General features: G+C 34.9%; 1 long non-coding RNA gene across 3 annotated transcripts; it reads left to right on the top strand.

Moving 5' to 3' along the window:
• The first annotated feature begins 6,650 nt into the window (after positions 1-6,650).
• Positions 6,651-9,579, top strand: LOC111409901. 3 transcript variants are annotated; one of them, XR_002705573.1, is made up of 4 exons: positions 6,651-6,822; positions 6,937-6,996; positions 7,076-7,456; positions 9,033-9,579. It is a non-coding gene; the product is annotated as an uncharacterized LOC111409901 (long non-coding RNA). The 3 variants fall into 3 exon arrangements; XR_002705571.1 differs by lacking the exon at positions 9,033-9,579 and having other exon boundaries at positions 7,076-8,166; XR_002705572.1 differs by lacking the exons at positions 6,937-6,996; positions 9,033-9,579 and having other exon boundaries at positions 7,076-8,166.
• The last annotated feature ends 1,677 nt before the right edge of the window (positions 9,580-11,256 follow it).

Raw genomic sequence — 11,256 nt, forward strand, 5'->3', positions numbered from 1 at the left:
ATGAGAAATTATTACCCCTAAGAAAAGAGGAAGGAATTGAAATAGATAGTCTTGGAAGTAGAATTGAATTTACAAGAAGAATGATAGGAATGTGGTGCAGAGAAGCACTAGAAAATAAGAAGGCTTATAAAATAAGAAAAAATTCATTATATTGTTATAAAGATAATGGCCAAGTTGAACAATTTGGATGCCATAAGAAGAAATATAAATCATATAAGAAATATAAAAGGAAATTCAAAAATTATAAAAAATTCAATAAAAGGAATTTTAAACCATATAAAAAATATTTCAAGAAAAGAAATTGGAATAAAAAATTTAAATTAAGGAACATTAAAAAATGTAGATGTTTTATTTGTAATGAAGAAGGACACATTGCCCCTCAATATCCTAAAAGGAAAGATAGACAAAATATAAAAACTCTTAAAATTTACGAAAATTTCCAAGAAGATAGTGATATAGAACCAATTGAATATTTTGAAGATTTAAGCAGTGAATGTAGTATTTATGAATTAGATACATCTTCATCAGAAGAAGATTATGAGGAAATTGTATATATGAATCAGGAGATACAACAATCAGAAATAGAAATAGAAACAATTGAAAAAGTTGAAGATTCTATAGAAGGTATTAATCAAGAGATTACTTTTGATATTAAAAAATACGCAGGAATTATTAAGAAGATATTAGATCTACAGGAAAAAGATGTATTCCATCAAGGATTTTTAGGAATTTTACCGAGGGTAAATAAAACAATTGTAAGTATGAATTATAAAGAAATGTCTATCAACATAGAAGATACTATAGGAAAAGCAAGAATTCCTATAATTACAAAAGAATGGGTAAAACAAAAACTATCCAAAATCCCAGAAAACGTAAGAAACAAATTAAAATGTATTGAATTATGAGGAGTCCAGATAATGGTCAAAGGATTCTTTAGAGAAAGCATGAATATACTAATAGAAATCTACTGTATGGACAATAGAATCTTACAAGATCCTATAGATGCTCTATTAGGAACAGTTGTAGGAAACTTAGTTTATCAGAAGATAATATTTACAGTGAAACCAAATTATGCAATATCTTTAAATGATGAAAATATTGACCAAAGTTTCAATCTATACTATAAAATTGGAAATTTGAAAATGTTACGAAAAAGTAAGGCTATTAGTATAAGCATAAAATCAATTTTTACTTTTAGTACTAGCCATCATAATAATCTAAGAAAGATAACTGATAATATTATCATACATAAAGATTTTGAGGAATTAGCACAATATATACCTCCTAGAAAATACCAAGAATATGAAGTAACAATACCAGAAAAAATAATGCTTGATTTTCATAAACAAGGAAAAGAAATTAATTCTGAAGGAAAATTAATAAGAAGAAATAGTGTCAGCTTAGAAGGGGATAATCTTATTGCAAGATTTCCCTCTAGACAAGACTCTAGGATAGGCAGACTTAAGAATTTAAGTATTGCTGAACCATCAAGTTCACAATATTATATCAAGATAAGATATGTAAACCAAGAAGGGTTTAAAAAGAATCTTCTTGTCCTCATAGATACTGGAGCAGATAAAAGCCATGTAAATGCCAAGTTTGTTAATCACTTAATAAACTTTGAAATACCAGAACCATACATATTTAAGGATTATTTGGGAAATAATCTTGAAATAAGAAAATATGTTAAATTCCCTCTTATACTTGTAGGAGAGGATCAGAAAGAATATATTAAAGAAATATTTTTATATAAAGATGAGTTATACGGAATAAATCGTTCACCTATTCTACTAGGAATGAACTTTCTTGAAAAATATAGTCCATATAAAATCTGTCAAGAATATTTGAAAATAACAGTTGACGATAATCCAATTATCATTTCAAGAATAGATGAAAATATGAAATCATTGTTATCATGGAAAGAGTAATAAGTACTAATCCCATGAGCCCATATATTGAAATTACACTCAATATAAAAAACTACTGTAGGATTAAATTCCATGCTTACTTAGATACAGGAAGTACAATAAGTTTATGCTTACCAAATGTACTACCATCTGAATACTGGAAATACAATTCAAAGAAGATAGTCACTGCTACAACAACAGAAGGAAATAAGGTAATATATAGCAAGTATGCTACTCAGGTACCTTTTCTAATTTCTTTTAGAGAAGTATTTGTTGATACAATATACATGTCAACCACAATAGGATGTGATATTTTATTAGGACAAAATTTCCTATTAAAATATGCACCATTTACACAATATATTGATAAGTATATGTTTACAACACCATGTGCACATAAAATATTTACACCAAAAATAAATAAAGCTGTTACAATTGCATATAGAGATATAAATCATCAGAGTTCCTCAACCTAGCGTGGTGGATGTTGGAGTACAGAAAAATTTAAACCAATTACAGTCTTAAAAATGACAACAGAAAATAGGTTGGAAAAATTAAAAAAAGAAATTTCTGAAATATATTCTGAAAATCCATTAGAAAAATGGAATACAGACAAAGTAAAGGCAAAAATAGAATTAATCAATCCAGACACTATAGTAAGAGTCAAACCTATGAAATATAGTGTTGATGATCAAAAAGAATTTAAAAATCAGATAAAAGAATTACTAGAAGCCAGACTAATTAGGCCTAGTAAAAGCCCATATAGTAGCCCAGCCTTTATGGTTAGAAAACATAGTGAGATAAAAAGAGGAAAAATCAGAATGGTGATAAACTACAAGAAATTAAATGAAGTTACTAAATTTGATGGATACTACTTGCCAAATAAGGACACACTTATTAAACAAGTACAGAACAAAAAGATATTTTCAAAATTTGATTGTAAATCAGGATTTTGGCAAATCATGCTTACAGAAGAAAGTAAACCACTAACTGCATTTAGTACCCCCAATCCTTTAGGATAATACGAATGGAATGTAATGCCATTTAGGTTGAAAAATGCTCCACAGATATTTCAAAGAAGAATGGATGAGGTAATCAAACCAATTACTCATTTTTGTATTGCATATGTAGATGATTTACTTATTCATTCAAATAATATTGATGAACATATTGAGCATCTTGAGAAATTCTATTATATTATGAAAAAACATGGTATTACACTTTCTCAAAAGAAAGCTGAGATAGCCAAAACAGAAATAGAATTCTTAGGATTATTTATAAAAGAAGGAGAATTGCAATTGCAATCCCATATTGGAGAAAAGTTTCAAGAATTTCCTGAAAAAATCAAAGATAAAAAACAATTACAAAGCTTCCTTGGTATATTAAATTATACTGAAGGATTCATTGAAAATTGTGTCAAATTGAAAAATTATTTTCTTCCAAAATTAAGAAAAAATATAATGTGGTCTTGGGAAGAACAAAATTGTGAAAATATAAGAAAGGTAAAAGAAGAATTAAAGGTATTGCCCAAACTTGTAATACCCTAAAAAAAAGATTTCTTTATCCTGAAAACTGATGCTTCAGATCATTACTGGGGAGCAGTGTTAAAGGTGAAAAAGAAACATAAAAAATATAAATGTGGAAAAGATTGTTCTTGTCCTGAGATACTTGCAGGTTATACATCAGAAACATTCAAAGAGGTTGAAACAAGATATGAGACAAATAGAAAAGAACTCATTGCTGTGAAAAGAGGAGTTCAGAAATATGAGGATTACTTATTACCAAAAAAGTTTTTGATCAGAACTGATAATACCCAAGTTAAAGCATTTTTGAAAAATAATGTTGATCCATCTATTACCAATAAATATATTATTAGGATACAAATTTGGTTTTTATATTTCAAATTTGATATTGAATATATAAAAGGTAAAACTAACTTTCTTCCTGATTATTTTAGCAGGAATGGAGCTGGAACAATTAAGGACTAAAGTCCAAATACTTGAGATAAAAGTTTCCTATTTGGAAACCCAAATTCAAAATATCCAAAATAGCCTTCAAGGCAAAAATATAGCCCTTGGGCAGAAATTACTTGTGCCAAGACTAGTATCCCTTCGCAGGGACTTGTAAATACTAGCGCTTTCTCCGAGGATAAAGGGAAAGAAAAGAAGGTAATAGGAACCTCTTTACAGGGAATATTTAAACCTATTATTGGTAATGAAGATATTCAAGATATCAAAAGAGAAGGCAGCTCTTCACAGAGCCAAACTCAATCTAAACTTTCTATTGAAAGGATAGATCCAAAAGATATTATCAAAATATGCCATGAAACAAAATTTCCCATAAAAGATAACCATGAAGAAGTAACATTCTTTATTATTATTTTTAATATTCTTTCAGACTGGTATTTGAAAATTGGAAAGTGGATGAAGACCCTCCACTATTCAAAGTACAACAGGATAAATTTTTATCCAGGAGCACCAGCCAATTGGGTTCGAAATTGTTTTGAGATAGGAAATATACTCTGTATATATCCTAGCAAAGATCTCAAAGAGATAGCTCAGCTTCCAGCCAACATCAGGAAAGCTGTTAAAAGATATACTGAAGTTGTTAAAACAACAAATATATACATCAGATTTCATTCAGCAACTATGGAGTGGGATCCTATTCTTGAATATATGCATCCATCTTTCCATGTGATCAAAATGGGAATTACAAATCAACATTTTTTATCAACCAATCAAAAGGTTGTTAAAAATGGATATCAAGATATTCTAAATATGATACCCTACAGACGAGCAAAAGGATATAAAGAGATATTTGAACATGTAACTCAGATAATCACTGAGAAAGAAAAAATATGGGTTTATCCATCAGAAGATCATATTATCTATTCCAATGTAAGGATGGATACCAAAGAAAAAGATATTTGTTATCTTGATCATTTATTATCTGCAATTATATCCAACCAAGTGCACGGATCAGAGGATATAGCTAAAGAATTATGCAAATTACTTTGGAATTACAGTGATCATCATTGTGAATACTGTGTAGTTGAAGATATGAGTCAAGCATCCCTTAATGATGAAAAATTCCCTGCAGAATTCTTCAATTCAAAAATGGAAAAGTGATGGTGACTAAAGTAGCCCTTTATCACTACTTTAATAAAGAAATTTATTAAAGAAAAACTGTGACTACTAGAAGGCAGAAGATAATAGAAGAAAAGTTTTTATAATTGTAACTACTCCCTACCAATTGTTACAAGTGGCAGACAAACTCAAAAGATAAGGCATCTAATTTCAAGAGAAGAGGTCCACCCAACAAAAAGACAATGAAGAATTCGGTGGAGATAAGATGGCCTAGCTACCCAACAAAGTAAGGTGGAAAACACCTGTCCAAGATAAGATTCCAAAATCTCCTATAAAAGGGGGCATGAAGAGGAGAGGAGGACATCTCGAAACAGCTTATCTCTTAAACATATTGAAGAGAAATCCTTTGTAATCTGTATACACTACTTGTATTCAGAAAAATATTAGATAGTTTGAAGATAGGAAAGCGTGTAATAAGGTAATCACTTATGGAGTTCTAAACTTCATAAGGTGAGTACCAAAGGTATGTAAATATAGTTTGTAAGCATGTACAATTTCAATTTATGAATATCAAAGTAGAGTTTGTCATGTTCAACAAAGGGATTTTGTTAAGTTTCTCATGATTCCTCGGCAGTACAGATAGAGATTTTAAAAGATTTTCAAAACGTTGATTTTGAATAGGATGTTAGCCATGCCAAAGTACCCGTCTTTGATAAATAGTTAGGGGAAAAAGGCAGTTTTCTAACAAAATTTGTAGCACCTTGTGTGTGAGTTATCTTTTAAAATTTCGTTCCAAGTAAGAACTTGATTCTGAAAAGAGTTTGGATAGAGGTGAAAATAGAGACTCTGGATACTGTGAGATAGCGTCTGTGGAAACACGGCTAGTTCTCTAGAATGAGAAGTGCAACCTTAATTGAAAAGCCTTTTGCGGAAATAGTTGTGGACCCAAATGATTTCAAAAACATTTTAAATCTTTACTTGATTCAGAAGATTGATTAAGTACATGCAAAACATCTATAAGAGCATACTGGAGGAAAGCCTGTTTATTTCCACTTGATTACTGTAAGTTATTTACTTATTTTTACATGCTTATACTTTAATTATTTTCATGAACAATTCACAAGCATCTACTTCAACTATTAATGATAATAATAATTTTATTTTAATTTTAGATGAAAAAGATGTTTCGTTCTTACTTAAACTAGATAAAAAATCTGATGATATATTTCCTGTTGGTAAAGAAAAAACAGAAGAAATATACAGAGATATAGATCATAATTGTAGAAATAATATAGGATTTGATTCTGTAGGAACTAGCAGAGAAATAAGAAAAGTAGAAGATATTATAACTAAACATACAAATATACAAGAAGAAATTCCAGAAGGATTATTTAAAGGATACATAACCAAAAAAGGCCAACCTATAATCTTTGAAGAATTATTAAAATATAAAGAATATTTAAAGGTGTTCAAAAGATTGAAAAATATAGATATAGGACCTGATTGATAAATCCTTAAAGATATAAGATAGATTTTGCAAATAATTTCATTAAGGGCAATATAGTACTTTTAATAGAAAAGACTATTATGAAAAAAAGGAAGAATTTACCGGCCATTTTCAAAGTTGTCCCATTAATTTTTCCCATTTGCCCTTTGTCCCATTCCCAGAATAAAAAAGTCCACAGTGCAATCCTCTAGACTTATCGAAAGAAACCCAGACGAGGGAAGAACCTCCGACAATTTGTAGCCTTTTCAGATGTCCTCATCGATCCGCAACCACAACCACAAGTCAGCCAACTCCGATTCAAGACTACCAAATATCCAACCAGGTATGTACCCTGCAACTGTGTCCCACCAGCTTTCTCATTTTCCATTTCAGTTGGCGCACTCCATACCCAATTCTTGAGATAAGATTTGACCAACATTTCATACTATGACACCAGCGTTCGTCCTGCCTTCGTTTTCAATTGTCGTTCAACCCCACGGATCTATTTTCTAGCCAGGTCAGGCGATGGGTAATTTGATTTTCGGTTCAAATTTCACACTTTCTTGAATTTTCCACATCCTTCTTCCTTCTTACAGATGGGTTACAGTCCTCAGCAGGCATCATTCAGTGCACCCGAAGTAGCAAATGAGGTAGAATCAAGGGAAAATGCAAAGTGGAAGCAAGTCGAGAGGATGACATTCATTGCAGCTTGTGAAAAACAATTGTCGAAGGCCATTGGCATGGCAGGTGTTTCATGAAACATGGCTGGGAGAATGGGGTTACGTTGTTTAATTCGTTATCCGGTTACAATTGGAGCAAACAACTCCGCAACCATTGGGATGCAATGCGTCGCGACCACAAGCGCCTCTCCGAACTTTTATCTTGCAACGGGGTCAAATACGACCCGTCAACAGGCCGGGTTGTAGCGTCTGAGGAGTGGTGGACGAGAAAAAATAGGATAAGTCTCTGGCTCTTCGGTAGGCAGCATATGTTTCACGTTAGTGTATACCTACAGCATTGTGTAATTGAAATCTGTTTGCTTTGCTGTAATTAGTGACTCCTTTCTTCATTATCAGTGTAATCTGCATATGCTCGTCTATTTTCTGTGACTTGAAACTGAAATATGCTCCGATTTACTCCAAAATTTATTATGGTGGTTGGATATTCATTGGGTACTTAAGCCGTCATCTAAACTGTCCGCTATCACAAGATTAACTTTCATTTATGTTGTTCGTGTACTGAGTTGTCTACATTGAAACTGGTTGTCATATTAGACACTGGTATGCTGTATAACTTGCCATAAAATAAAGTTCCATGCATGTTCCTATGAAGTACTAGTTCTTTTACATCCTATGGAAGTGTCTTGTGTGCTAACGCTAATGAGTCGCCTTTGAGATAGATGCAGGATATGGACAGATTCTACTTCTGCAATTCAAAATTATGCCCGGCATATGTTTCAGACGATTTTGCTTTTTGTGCGAACCCCGTCAAATTATAATAAGTACTCAAGGGTGGGTCAGAAATTTAATTCCTAAAGTAATTGAAATAAGATGATGATGATAGGGGCAGGCTGCTATATATTTACAAAGGCATTGCTATCATTTCCAAAAACTCTGTTGTTGAAATTGTCACGGTTTACTGATATCTTCATTGTCATGTATGAGAACCTTGTAATTTTTATTTTCAATCCACTGATGTCTAGACCAGGTTTTGTTTGGGAAGATGTTGCTAGAATTCAAAGAAACTGAATCTATTGTTGACAGAATGTCATCTTCGGGCTCAACCTTTTTATTTCAACAATCTAGGGTTTCAACCTATTATACTCTTTAGAATATGTTCAGTCAATTCACTCAAATCTCTCTCACTCTTAGGAAAATACTACAGGACGTGGAATGGAAATAGGAGACAGAGGAGAGAGTGGGGATGAACTATAAACTTGATCTTTATAAAATTTTGGGGTTATGGAGGTAGGATAATAATATTTCGTTGAAGTTTGCATGATTACAATTATTAGGTGTATTTGGTATAGACTCAAGGAAGAATATTTTCAGATCACAAATGGACATCTCTGTGCATACGAGAAAATATTCCTTTCCTATTTGTGAGTGAAGGCAGCTAGCTGTTCCAAGTAATGAAATTATAAAGTATGTGCAATATGGTTGGGAGGAATTATTTGTTTGCCATTCTTTTTTCTTTTGGTTTCTCTTTATATCAAGGAGACCATGTTCTTCATTATACACTTTTTTCTTTCTAGTAATAAACACTGTTTATCCTGGAAAAAAATGGAGTATTCATGCTAGGCACATAAATTTTTTATAACGAAAGTCGTGATTCATGAATTGATGGAACTTGAAATTCATCATATGTATCCATCTGTTGTGCTTGTTGTGTTCTTTCAAGTCTCTTTTTCGGTATGAATTTAGTTTAATCGTAGTTGATGGAATTGTTGTTTTTGGGAAGGAAGGTGAGCTAGATAATTTTTTGAAACTGTTTTTTCTTTTATTCATTTATGTTGTTTGAATATCCCATTTTCTTGTCCCTTCTTTACTGCAGGAGAACAAAGAGTACAAGGACTTCAAAGACAAAGACGTGAATGAGATTTACATTCTATATCGTGTGCTATTTGGTGACAGTTATGATGGTGACAAGCACGCAATGATCCCAACAAAGTTATGTAGAATGGGCTTCGCTGTGTTCAAGGACAATGTGACAGCGAACCAACCGGACACGATTTTCGTCGATAAAGAGGGCAACTGTTCTAGTAATGAGGAGACGGTAGAATGAGTACAACCATGAACGCTTCCAATGCTTGAAGTGGTGAAAAACTACAGTCGTCCCAGAAGGCGCAGAAGAGAAAGCACAAGAAAATCAATGTGCACGAACTATCGTTCTCTGTTGACCGAGCATATGTACAGCGAAGGTAGTGGCGACGAAGATCAACAGCCTCATAAATTCGACCGATAATGTCAATGCTGCTTGTATCAAGGAGTTGCTCGCGACGGGACGGCACTAGCATCGTACACCTTTGTACTTCTATGCCTACACACTTTTGGTGTAGAAGCGCTATCGAGATATGCTAGCTTTTACGCCTCATTTTACGAGCCTCGGTACCGAAGTACCGAAGTGTCACCTCGCCACTCCGAAGTCGGTAAAATCAAATAGACCACTCCGACCTCCCGAAGCCTCTCCAAAGTGATACACCGATTCCTGTCACTGATCTGCCGAAGTGTCCCGTCTCCGAGGTCGGGTTCAAGTGGCTTGAACCCCCGTTAGAAGATTCGCTGCCAATTTAAGATTTGCTCTGCATATAAGGTTTAAATTGATTTGACGTCCCCCATAAAGCTATTTGATGTGACTTATCAACTTTATGTCAATTCAACTCGGGGGAAACAAACTGTCCGCCCACTCTACAAGCGCGGCTGATTGACGCCTATGAGCAGACGCTTCATACCGTCAGATGTATACACGTGTTCCACATCCCACGGTTCATACCACCTATAAATACCCAAAGATTGGCCAGAGGCAAAGGTAATGAAACTCTCAATAGATAGCACTCCATAACAAGTTTATATATTCTCCTCCCTCTTTATTGACTGATTGATTTGTGTAGTCCCTGGACACTGTTCCGACCACCCAAACCTGACTTGGCCGTCGGAGTGTATACGGCCGCCACCCCCGTTGGTTCCGGCCGTGTGCGCCTGACAGTTTGTTCATTTCGTAGGGAGGAATACGTGGAGTAGCTAAAAGTTGGCCACGTGGAAGAGCCATTTTTAGAGGTCAACAGTTTGGCGCCGTCTGTGAGAACCGTCATTCCCCATTCAAAGTCCTACATTCCCCGTCGGAGAAGCTACCGGAAAACCGGCGACTGACCCTGAAAAGGGAGGCATTCTTGAAAAAGAATAAAAGTCGAGTTACAATCCAAGTTCTTACTATCCTTGAAAGAAGAGGTAGGATGAGTTACAGCCGTGAAGACAACCCCATCAGAGAGGCCTCTGAAGAGGAAGTACTTCATAACAATGTTACTAATCAGAGACCGCATCACCGGCGTCGACGAGGTGAAAGAACAGCCGTACTCACCGAAGGAATGGCCCAGATAGCTGCAGGCATGAGAGACATAGCAGCTCAGAATATGGCGATGCGGGAACTTCTCATGCAAGCTCAGGGACACCAGATGCCCCAAGGATCGTATCCGGTGCGGGAAATCCCTTTGTCTCATTCTCGAGGCCACATGAGCCGGCACACCGAACGTCCTCTCGAAAGAGAGCATAACACCGAAGCAACATCTTATATGCAGGAGAGCCATCCATCAGAACCACTCTTGGGGGACAACTTTCCACAAGAACATGACCAGAGGTCAGTAAGCGTCTTCGACCGGATAGGGAACGATCCTAGCAATAGGATCCGCCCTTCAAGAGGGTCGGTCCGGTCAGACAACGAAGAAGAGTATGTCCCTCCTCCTAGAAACAGGAAGGAGAGGAGAAACTTAGTCGATTGGGGGAGCCGTGGGAAAGCACCTCCTCCACCCCAAGACATCCAAGATGACCAAGGATCAGAGGGGCCCTGCCGATCTTATGAGATTGACGACGATGACGATAACCTCCCTTTCTCAAGGGAAATCCGAAGCTTCCCAATGCCAACTAATTTCATGCCCCCAAAGATCCCCAAGTACGAGGGAAAAGGGGATCCGGAGAAGCACCTCACAAAGTATATGACGCAAATGAGTCTTAGGGGAGCCTCACCTGCTCTAAAGTGCAGAGCCTTCCATTTAACACTAGGC

Source organism: Olea europaea, chromosome 15 (assembly GCF_002742605.1).
Source record: "Olea europaea var. sylvestris chromosome 15, O_europaea_v1, whole genome shotgun sequence".
In the NCBI taxonomy this organism is placed as follows: domain Eukaryota; kingdom Viridiplantae; phylum Streptophyta; class Magnoliopsida; order Lamiales; family Oleaceae; genus Olea; species Olea europaea.